Below are 10,173 nucleotides of genomic sequence, written 5' to 3'. Positions count from 1 at the left end.
TCCTGCCCTTTGGGACTTGGGTGTGCTGTCAAGAGCATGTTTATGCCTATATTCTCTCTGATCGATCATAACCCCCATGGTCAAGGGATTGAAACAGTCCAAGTGAACTATGCTTTCATGCCCTGTCCTTTAGTGTTTGGGCAAGGTTTAGTACCACGGTATCATCTTTTGTTCTGTTGCAGGGTGGATCACAGGGCAGACATACTGTTAGTTTTGGCCAGAAATGTGTGTATCATCAGCTCTTTGTAATAAGTTGACTAGCGGCTTCTGTGTGTAAGTGGCTGAACAGCAAACAGAATGTTTCCCCATAGCAAAGCCTGAAGAGGTATGGCCTTTTCTATGGGCTGAGAAAAGTTAATTTGATTGTGTTGTAAGAGACAAAAAGGGCCTCTCAATTGTGTTTGAAGATTAAGTTGGCTCTATTAATCAGGAAATGCATAATGAGATATGTGGGCCACTGAGAAAGAGAAGGACCAGTGGGTGGCAGGAGGACCAGTTTGGCTCCTACTGAGTATTTGTACGTGGAAAATAAGTGAAAATGAAGAAGAACAGAGCCAAGAGGAGAGACCTAATTCTACAGCACTGAGAACGGGCTACAGGGTGGAAAGCTATGCTGAAAAATTCTGTTCTTCTAGTAGGGTACAGGATCAGCAAACTCAGAGTAAACAAGTTCCCACAGTGCTTACTGTTCTATTGGAAGGTTCTTTGGTTAGGACAGTGTTAATGAATTTACCCATCTAATGCAAATTAGTATTTATATGGTAAGGATAGGGGACTCTGGACACTTTTGGGGGTTGGAGAGCACAGTTGAAAACCCTTGGTACCCCACTATCACTACCTCTTCTGAATTTGCGGTTTGACTACAGCTACACTGGTGTGGTTTCAAAATGACAGAGGGTTTCAGCATCAGGTCAAGACTGGACTGTCAGTGTTGTTACCTTGATAGCAAAAATGTGAATTTCTCTGAGCCTTGATTTTTTCTCATCTGTAGAATGGGCATGATGATGTTACCACGTGGAGTTGTTGGTAGAATAAAATTTGGTTGGTAACAGTATTTAGAGTAAGCTCCAATAAACATTATTGGTGATATGGTGATGCTATAATGATGAAGAAGATGATGGTGATGGTGACGGCAGTTATCTAGGTCAGAAGAGCTTCATGGTTTGTTCTTTTGCACAGTATTGTGAAGAAAAGGAATTATTCTCTATACTCTAGTCTGCCCGTGGATGAAGCTGTATCTCAGTAATCAAGCATTTGTCTAACATACATGAGGCTCTGAGTTTGATCCCTAGTAATACGCATGCACACACATGCAGATTCAGCTTCTGTATTCCAGAGGATAGACAGCCTAGCACACATCATGACTACCTTCTGTTTACAGCTTTGTTTATGAAATTAGCTCAGTGATCAAAATGTGCGCAGCAAAGACAGACAAGAAGAGAGGGATTTTTAAGGGGAAAAATAGAGAAAGTGTTTTTTTATGCACTTAAGTCGCATAAATAAGAAAAATGTTGTCTGTACATGAGCTTCCTGCATGCTAAAGTCATTTGTTCCTCTTCAAAGGGATGTTTAAAGGACACAGAACACATCCAAATGCGTCTGGCTGGAATGAGGATATTGCATATTAATATTAATCGGCTCTGTTTATTTTTCCAGCTTGTCATCATGCCCTGCATCAGTTGCACACTTTAATGTTAGGTGTTCAGAGAACACACAGTGTGGGCCCCTGCTCTCTTCCAGAGCATCATCCTGTCCACACGTCACACCTGAGTTTGACTACTTCCTGGTCAGTGGTCTTGAGACTTGTATAACTTCTTAAGGTTTATGAGTCTAGTTTCTGCATGGTGACCACGACAACAACGACAATGATGATAATTTTATATTTATTTTCTACTGTAGCTATCACAAATTAACAAAACTTAGTGGCCTTTACGATCAAAATCATCTTAGTTTTGGCCAGAAGTTCAAAACTGAATCTTGCAAAGCAAAACTCAAGACATCAGAAGGGCTTGTGCTCCTCCTTGACATTCTAGGGGAGAATCTTCTCCTTGTACTTCTAGCTGCTAGGTAGGAGTTAAGAGTTTTCCTTGACTCGTGTCTCTTCCAGCAGGGATGTCACTCTGATTTCCATTGTCAAATCACCTCTGGATATGACCTTTTGTGCCCTTCTGCTACAAGGACCCTTATGATTATATTGATTCCACCCAGGACACTTGTCATAGTAGAATATACAATCTAGTCACAACTGCCAAGTGTCAATGGGTCATGTCAGGTGGTATATTCACAGATCAAACTCTGGAGATCGTTGGTGGATCATGAGTCTCTCTGTCATAAGATTATGAAGGGTTGTGAATGCAGGTAACATGAGACACACAGACACGTGGGCATTGTTCACATCACAGACCCTGCTCCTCGCAGGTAAACCCCTCCTCCCTCTGTAGCAGTGAAGGTGTGTGGCTGGTCTGTGAACCAGGGCTGCATAACCAGTTCATAGGAGTCCTGTCTAGACAGGCTGTCTCCACAGCACAGAGGATAAACTTGGCTCTGGGATAGGGGTTGTCACAGATAGGCATTTTGTCATTGTGATATAGCTGGTTGGCTGATCCAATTAAAATATTCAGTACAGGGCTTTAATTAGCTAGTCATTTTGTATAGATCATTATTATTGATTATTCTTTCACTTTTCCCAAACATTTCTTCATTTTATTAATTTTTAATGGAGAAAGTATGGGTACATAATTAAATGAGTCAAAGTGAGTTCTCAGTGAGTTTCACTCTCACACCTCTCCCCAGAGGAGTAGTGCCACTGTTTCTTGTTCATCCTTCCCAAGATATTATTCTCTCTCTCTTTCTCTGTCTCTGTCTCTCTCTGTCTCTGTCTCTCTCTCTCTGTCTCTGTCTCTCTGTCTCTGTCTCTCTCTGTCTCTGTCTCTCTCTGTCTCTGTCTCTCTATCTCTCTGTCTCTGTCTCTGTCTCTGTCTCTGTCTCTCTCTCTCTCTTCTGAACTCACTGTGTAGCTAGCCCAGGTTATCTGGATCTCACTGTGTAGCCTAGGTTGACTTGGAACTTAGCGTGTAGCCCACAGGTTCATGCTGCTCCTCCTGCCTCACTGTGTGCTGAGGTTATAGGTATGTGCCACCGTGCCATCTCCATTATAGTGTTCCGATTGTTTAGGATCCTCCTAACTCATTTCTAACATTATTTTTTAAGCGGAATGTTGACAGCCTTTCCTTTGCATAGGTGCAGCCAGTGGTCCCATTATTGAGCTTGTAAGGACTCTGGTTTTCATGAGGGAGCCTAGAGAATCAAAGAGAACCCTGGTAAGGATCCAGTTTTCGGGAAGCCCGAGAACTTCTCTCCAAGTTCTTGTCCAGACACTGCTCTAAGCAACAATGTAAGTCTGACTTTCAGGGTGTTTGCAACAAGAGGGTCCTTCCAGGTTCTGGCGTAGGCCCTGGATCCCAGCTATGTGGGAGGCTGAGGCAGGAGGATCAAAGTCCAAGGGCTACCTTGGCTGTGGGGTAAGTTAAAGACCAGCTTGGACAACTTAATGAGAGGCTGTTTCAGCAATGAAAAATAAAGCAAGGAATGCAGCTTAGCTCAGTGGTGGAGAACTCCTCCAGCAGGCATAAGCCTGGGGCTCCATCCCTGGCACTATTTGAAAGAAAACATAAGAGGATCTGTGATGGCCATGGTAAGGACAAAACTGGTCATGTTTCCCACAAATATTCTGTTCTATCCCAGCCTCCAGCTCACATTTATACCAACAATTTGGGGTGATGCCCACAGGTCCTACTAAAGGAACTTGGGATGATACCCTCAGGCCCTGTTACTGAGAGAACACTGGATGCTTATAGTAGTTAGAGAGAAGGGCCCAAGTATCTGCCAAGTCTGTGTCCTTGTTGTATCTGAGGAAGATGTGAAGGCACTTTGAAGAGCCACCTCTGCAGAGAGATGTCTTCCTAATGACATCAGCATAAACTGCCAGGAGACATATCATCTAAGATGATACAGAAAGATGAAAATACTCCAGGAGTTCCCGATTTATCTATTCATTCCTCCAGCACCCATTGTCAGATATTCCAGCACAGGAAGTAGCCTGTCTAGATGCTTTATGGGCCTTTAAAATGGCACTAGCCTTTTAAGTTGTGGCCTTGGGAGCCTTCCTGATCCCTGAAGAGCTGAAACATTTTACTTGCAACCAACTTGAAAAACTAGGCTTTCCAGAATCCTTCCTAGTGGCACGAAAAGAAAAACACAAAATTTGCCCCCTCTGTTTGGGTCCATGTCACCCTTTGACAAGTGACATAGGGACCATACAGCTAAAATATGAGAGACTGTCAGAGAATCGAGGGGGAAAAGTTGTGCCGCTAAATGAAGCATTTTCTGAGGATAGCAGTATGCATTCAATTGGAATTTATTTGTCTGCTGTATTTGGATCAGTGACTCTATTAACAGTAAAGATTTAGTGCCACAAAAAAGCCTTTAGAAACTGAAGATGTCAAAGGCAATGAGGGTGCCAGCCATTTAATGCCTTCCCTAGTCACAAGGTTTGTCACAATGGAGACCTGCTTCAGTGGCTTGAGTCCAGAAATGCACTCGGAATAAGAATGGGTCTGGGCGACAATCAGGCTAATCGGATGAATATTTAACAATACCTCTTTGTGCTTCTTGAAGATCTCATGGAAATTTGCTTGTCATTGTGGAATTTACTAGTTGCAGAGGAAGATGTTTTTTTTTCCAGTTAAAACAAATAGGAGCTAGGGTCATAGCTCAGGTGAAGTGCTTGCTGTCTAAGCATGAAGACTTAAGTTTGGGTCCCTAGCCATCCTGTAGAAAGTAGGACTCGGCAGTGCTTATCTGTAATCCCATCACTGGGGAACAGATCCCTGAAGGTGGATCCCAGGAGCTTGCTGGGCAGCAGTTCTAGCAAAATTGGTTCTTGAGAAAGCTTGTCTTAAAAAGTAAGGAGTAACCAGTATATATAACAATCATATATAACATATATGAATATAAAACATAGCATCCATTCATATATAACATTCATATTTACTGACACATAGCCTTCTAGGTAATTGCCAAGTAGAGGGCTTTGCAAGATACACCATAGTGAATAGATGCTTTGTCTAAATTGGATACCAGTTTTTGTGCAGTTCTCATATTCATGAGGACAGGAAATCGAGACCCCTTTGATGTGCTTGCTTGGCAGGGTTTGACTTTTACACTGGATGTGTTTGGGGCCTTTTGGTCAGTATGCTGAGTCAGCACCACAGAATGGCACTCATGGCATGGGCAAGTGTGGAAGAGCTAGCATTTCTCAGGGTGCTTGGTTTCTGTCCAGGGAGTTGCTGAGATATGGAAACCACCTTTGCCTAGTGGTATTACGGTCCATTCACTTTGTCTACTCAGTAAGAGGACTGTTGGGGTTGGCATGTGGGTTTTTTCCCCATTTTATGAATTGGCTGTTCAGAAACAATAGCCCTAAATGGTGCCTGTCTAGGTCCTAGATTGTCTCAAGACAAATGTCACCAACCTCATTGACTTTCCCTGATTGAGTTCTTTTCCTGTTTTTTAAAAAATACATGTTGTCCTGGCCCAACAACAGGGAAAATGGTATGCTTAGTGGGACAGAACATTTTGATTGATGGTGGGAGGTCTGGGGTAATGTCAGGGGGCCCAGTTGCAGGGTGCGATGGTGGTAGCAGGCTAAAGGCAATGGATGCCATTAATAAAGTTAATAACACAGTCAATCTGATTCGTATGTAGAACAACTAAAAAGCATGAAAAGGCAGTGAGCCAATAATAGCTGACTCTCAGCTAATAGGGCCGATCATTCCAGCATCTATTATTTCTTGGTCTAATTTGGGATGAATATAATTTTACCAAATGGTTGTTTAAGTGTACTTTATGAATCAAAAAGACAGCTCTTATCCTTTCTGAAAGTCATTCCTTCTAAGGAGTCTGCATGCACATGTGTGTGTTCATCTGTGTGTGTGTGATGTTCATCTGTGTTTGTGTTCATCTGTGTGTGTGTTCATCAGTGTGTGTGGTATTCATTTGTGTGTGTGTTGATCTGTGTGTTTGTGTTCATCTGTGTGTATGTGTTCATCTGTGTGTGATGTTCATCTGTGTGTGATGTTCATCTGTGTGTGTGTTCATCAGTGTGTGTGGTGTTCATTTGTGTGTGTGTTGATCTGTGTGTGTGTTCATCTGTGTGTTTGTGTTCATCTGTGTGTATGTGTTCATCTGTGTGTGATGTTCATCTGTGTGTGATGTTCATCTGTGTTTGTGTTCATCTGTGTGTGTGTTCATCAGTGTGTATGGTATTCATTTGTGTGTGTGTTGATCTGTGTGTGTGCGTTGATCTGTGTGTTTGTGTTCATCTGTGTGTATGTGTTCATCTGTGTGTGATGTTCATCTGTGTTTGTGTTCATCAGTGTGTTTGGTATTCATTTGTGTGTGTGTTGATCTGTGTGTGTGTTCATCTGTGTGTATGTGTTCATCTGTGTGTGATGTTCATTTGTGTGTGTGCTCATCTGTGTGTGTTCATCTCTATGTGTGTGTTCATCTCTATGTGTGTGTTCATCTGTGTGTGTGATGTTCATTTGTGTTGGTGTGTTCATCTATGTGTGCTCATCTGTGTGTGTGTTCATCTCTATGTGTGTGCTCATCTGTGTGTGTGTTCTTCTGTGTGTGAGTGCATTTGTATGTGAATGTAAGTGGAGACCAGATGGTGATTCCTGGTGGAATTTGTTAGAAGCCATGTACCTTGGTTTTTGGTAAACAAAGTCTCTCAGTAGCCTGGAACTCACCATGTAGACCATGTTGTCTGGTCAGTGAGCTCCAGGGGTCCACTTGTCTCTGCCTTCTCAGTGCTGGGATAGCAGGTGCAAACCACTACACCTAGCAGTTACATGGGTGCAGGGAATCCAAAGTCTGGTCTTCATGCTTGTGTAGCAAGCTCATTACCTACTCAACCATTTGCTCAGCCCCTTAAGATAGTGTGTTCATCAGTTCAGTTCGACCATCACTGAACACCCAGATTCTAAGAGCTACAGTAGACTGGAGGCTGAAGTCGTGTTTATTTTGTGATTAAGTTGTTCTTATATGAGAAGAGAACTTGTGTTTAAGTGATGTACATTCTGAGCAGCCAACTGTGCACTATTATTTTAGGGACTACTTGATATTTTTCTTAATTTCAGGTTAAAGGTTATTAGCAAATGGGAAAGCAGAAGCCAGAAGGTACAAGGTTCTAGTTTCTGATTGTCCTTTTTTTTTAAGTTTGTGTGTGTGTGTGTGTTACTTACTTGAAGAACAGAGCACAACCTGCACTGCAGGAATTGTTCTACCACATGGATCTCAGGATTGAAATCGGGTTTCCAGGCTTGGTAATAAGTACCCCAAGACAGGCATCTTGCTGGCCCTCTCGCTTTGTTTTTAAGAAACAGTCTGGATATGTTCCCCAGGTTGCCCCCATGCTCTTAGGTTAAAGCTGTCCTTTTGCCTCAGTTTCCTGAGGCGTTTCCATATGTGTACTGCTATGCCTACCTTCTGCTCTGATGTAACAGTGGGTAATGAGTAGGTGGTTTACTCAGGACCACCAGGATTTGCTTGCCTCTGTTCTGAACTCTCACCTCAATAAAAGATACAGAACTGGAGTTAGGATGCTCCATATTTTCACATCTGGGTAGTACATGACAGTCTTGGCATCCTCAGGGTATGTGACCTAAGCTGCCTTTTCAGAGGAGATGGGAAGATGTGGCTTTGTCCAGAGCCCAGCTCTCTTGCCCTCCTGTTGGTCACCTGGATGTTGGCTCATCACACTCAGCGTTGGCTGGGTGTGTATCTTCAGTGGACTGGGTACAACAGTCGATAGCAGGAGTCCATTTCTGAGCTTTATTAAAGCAAAACAAAAGGGCCTCTTGTAGAGCCATTCTTTATGAAGTTAAAAGCTTAAGCAATTGTCTGAAATTCTTTAGCCTCATGACATTTGCCTAGTCTTGAAACTCAGCCCTCCAAAGATGGTTTCCTCCTTGGTACCCGACTCAGAATCCCAGCAGTCTGCCTCCAGGTGACGGTTTGATTTATAGAACAGCAGGGAAGGAGTCAGCAGCTACAGTTTGTGCAGTTCTCTCCAGCTGCAGAGATCTGTGCATCTCAAGAACAACTTGTCTGACCTTTCTGGTTATTTGTCACAGACATTTGATTCCAATGAGAACTTGGGTGGTTTCTTTTGAATAATGACTTCCTCTATGGTTTAAATAAACATTTTGTCACAACTTGTAAATATGTAATTTTTCAGAACACAGGAATTTTTATTTCTCCCACAATTGTGCATTTCTAACACCTTTGTGTCTGTGTGGTACCTTACCTTCCCTTTTCTTCTATTAGTTTTTACTTAAGCCACCCTGGCGGGGGACATACCATAAACTCACAAATCTAATATTTTCACCGGTCAAAACAAAGAGTGTTATGTTAACTTTCTTGGGCAGATGTGGACAAATGTGTCCCATGCAGTGTCCCTCGAGTGGAGGTGAAGAGAGCAGTCAGGTTGCAGAGGAGGAGGGCCTGTCTTGTCCTGCAGACCCACTACCATCATAGGCTGCTGTTGGCCAGGTGGAAATGTGACTGTCCAGGACAGTGTCATGCCACTCAATCTTGAATACATTTACAACCTGCAGAGGGCAAGTGGACAGCACTCTGTGTCCCCACTTTCCTTCCTTGGCATTTAGTTTCTTGGGCTGTCTGAAGGTGGACTAGATCCTCAGACTTTTCCCTTGCTGTAGTCCTCGGTAGCACCAGCGCAGCCTCCTGAAACCGTGTTGAGTAAATTCCACTGAAAGGTTCATCCACCCATTTTATTATTGACGTTTTTAATTAGTTCCCTTGAACAAGGGAAGTGTCTTTAAGCGATCTGTTTATTGTGGGAACAATAACTATGCTAATCTTACATTGTCCAAGTCCAGGAAGCACCACCTTTGGAAAGCTCGAAGAAGGTAAATTTATGCCCGTTGTTTGGGTAAATGAGAAAAGTGGTTTGGTATCTTCTATTTTGGGTGTAAGGGTAATTCCCCTAGCAACACTTTCCGTTCCTTCTGCTGCTGTCACCTTCAGTGTTGGGGTGGCAGGCTCCCTGGTAGCAGTAAGTACCACCTCTGCAGTGTGCTGAAGAAGACCTCAGAGGGGGCTGAAGAGATGGCTCGGTTAGCAAAGTGCTTTATGGACCTGAGTGCATGTGGAAGAACGGAGAGATGTGTGGTAGCATGTGCTCGTAATTGGCTGGGAGACAGAGACAGGTGGTCCCCTGGGCTCACTGGCCAACCAGTATAGCCCACATGGCCATTTCCAGGCCAGTGAGTGAGCCTGTAGCCAAAAACAAGGTGGGTGGCACCTGAGGAATGATAATGGAAGTTGTCCTGTGGCATACACACATGTGAATGTGCACCCGCAAGCACATGCACACACACACATGCACACACACACACACACTCATAGACACACACGTTCCTACTTACAAACACACACATGTACACTCATAGACACACAGACACTCACACATACACACACACATCCATAGTCACATACACACATGTACACTCATAGACACACAGACACTCACACATACACACACACATCCATAGTCACATACACACATGTACAATCATAGACACACAAACACGCAACACTCACGCACATTCATATACATGCATGCAAGACAAAAGAAAGCACTCATGGAATTAAGGAACATGTCTGATTTCCCATTCTATCTTACACTGGGCTCAGTGCTTGATGTCCAGCTTCTTAAAGATGTTGACAGTGACTTCTTGAGTACTGTATCTTCCACAGTTGCCCAAGGACTAGATTAGTTGATACATACCAGAGAATTCTGTTGCTATCTAGCTGTGCATGCCACCTGGCACCCAGCAATTTCCCTGTAATTCCTCTCTTATTTTGGCAGATAACAAGTGAAGAGTTTGCCACCTTTTCCCACCATCTCTATGTGAAGCTATGCGGTTGAGTGGACACATAAAAGCATTATCTTGTTTTTTTTATTGTGCTAAAATGGGCATACCATAAACCTTATCATTTTAACCACTTTGGGTGTGGGGTTCTATGGCCTGAACTGTAATACATTGTTGTATAACCACCACCATCTGCTTCTGAATCCTTTTC

The 10,173-nt window shown here is 43.2% G+C and overlaps 1 protein-coding gene across 3 annotated transcripts in view; it reads left to right on the top strand.

Moving 5' to 3' along the window:
- Camk1d (calcium/calmodulin dependent protein kinase ID) overlaps positions 1–10,173 on the top strand; it is a 414,097-nt gene that overhangs the window by 143,946 nt on the left and 259,978 nt on the right. The window lies entirely within an intron of this gene.

This window comes from Mesocricetus auratus, unplaced genomic scaffold, assembly GCF_017639785.1.
Source record: "Mesocricetus auratus isolate SY011 unplaced genomic scaffold, BCM_Maur_2.0 Super-Scaffold_100013, whole genome shotgun sequence".
Lineage (NCBI taxonomy): Eukaryota > Metazoa > Chordata > Mammalia > Rodentia > Cricetidae > Mesocricetus > Mesocricetus auratus.
This window is presented reverse-complemented; position numbering and strand designations above follow the sequence as displayed.